Genomic DNA, 1702 nt, shown 5'->3' with positions numbered 1-1702 from the left:
AAAGAATATATTCTCAATTTTTTTAACAATAACAATAATAAAATTTAAAATTTTAATTTTTGTACAAACTATTATAACTGATCCACCATTATATATAAAATATTCCAATAATTGCTGATCACTCAACTATTACAGTGTGCACATTTTTATTAGAAATAAATAAATTAAATATTTAGTTATTGAAAAGATAAAAATTAAAATCACTTATTTATAAATTGTATTGTTGGAGAAGTGAAAAAGTTTAATATATATGATTTTAAATACTCAAGGCTATACAAAATTTTGGACCCCTTTTAATGTTGGGCCTAGGGCAGTCGCACCCAATTCCTAAGCTCATAACCGGCCCTGATGTGGGCCAATTGTGGTTGTGAAATGATTGTTTTGTGCATAAGGCATGATGTTGAGAGGTGGGTGTAGAGAAGGTTGACTCCTTCATACATGATGTTTTCCATTGTTTCAAAGTGGATTTAAAGGGGAATGGTGTGACTCCTTAGTGGAGTGTTTTGCTGAATTAAATGAGAGATGCCATAAGTGGATCATCATGTGCTTCGAGCTTTGTGGTCCAAGCTAGGGACATGTTTCATTAAAAGAAATTTTCTCCTTTAAACATGTTTTGTGAAAACGATATGAAATAAATCATTTCATATTTGTCATAAATGGTTGTGTTTGGGTTTGAAAACTAAATGTTGAGTTGGCATGTAACTTAAGGGTAATCACTCAAGGTGTAGCCTAACCTAAAGATGAAAGAGTATGTTGTATCTTAGGGATAGGTAATCACTCAATCTTTACTATACATGAATATGATATAAGACCTTTTGAGTTTATGTTGACAACCTAAGTAACTAAGGTTATTATTGTTTGGAAGGATTGTGTTAAATAAACTATTCATTGTAAGAGATTTTGAGTAATTTGTGCATGATGACATATGGTGCATGGAGCACGTGATGATAAATATACATCACATATGATAATATTACTAGATGTGCATGTAATTTTTAGTGATAAGACGATGTTGTGATGTAAAAAGCATTAAGACTTCGTGTTATATAAATTTTTATATTCATGTTTATGTACTTTTTATATATGATTTTTTTTATGACATAGTGAATATTTTTTTTTGTTCATTACTAAAGAATACTCTCCATTAAACAAGTGAATAATCTCTCTTAAAAATTTGACAAATATTGAATAGATAGACATTTCTTCTAAACTTAAATTTTTTACATCCACAAAAATTAATATTCAAATTTCAACCACTTAATTAAGTGACTTGGTGTATTCTTCACCACTCGTGCCAAGTTAGTTTAAACAGTAAATTATTTAAGTTGATAATGTTGAATAATTTAAGTTGAGAATACATATTATCGCTCATTGTTTAACTTATATTTTCATATAAATAAGTACAGTTTCAATTCATAAAACGTAAAGAAATTAGAATACATCCTTCTTTGTCGCTTGTATTTTGTATAATTAAATTTTACTCGCCTAAAACATTTCCTAATATATATATATATATATATATATCTTAAAGGCATTTTAGCTGGAACCCCGCCTCCCAAGAGACCTCCGTAGCACAGCTTTTGAAACAAACTCCACCAGTATTGTGTTCAATATAATAATAATAATAATAATAATAATAATAATAATAATAATAAAATAAATAAATAAATATGTTTGTCGTCCTATTAACAGCAAAAAGAAA

The sequence above is a fragment of the Cajanus cajan genome, chromosome 6, assembly GCF_000230855.2.
Source record: "Cajanus cajan strain Asha chromosome 6, NIPB_CcT2T_4, whole genome shotgun sequence".
NCBI classification, from domain to species: domain Eukaryota; kingdom Viridiplantae; phylum Streptophyta; class Magnoliopsida; order Fabales; family Fabaceae; genus Cajanus; species Cajanus cajan.
Note: the sequence above shows the minus strand (reverse complement) of the source record.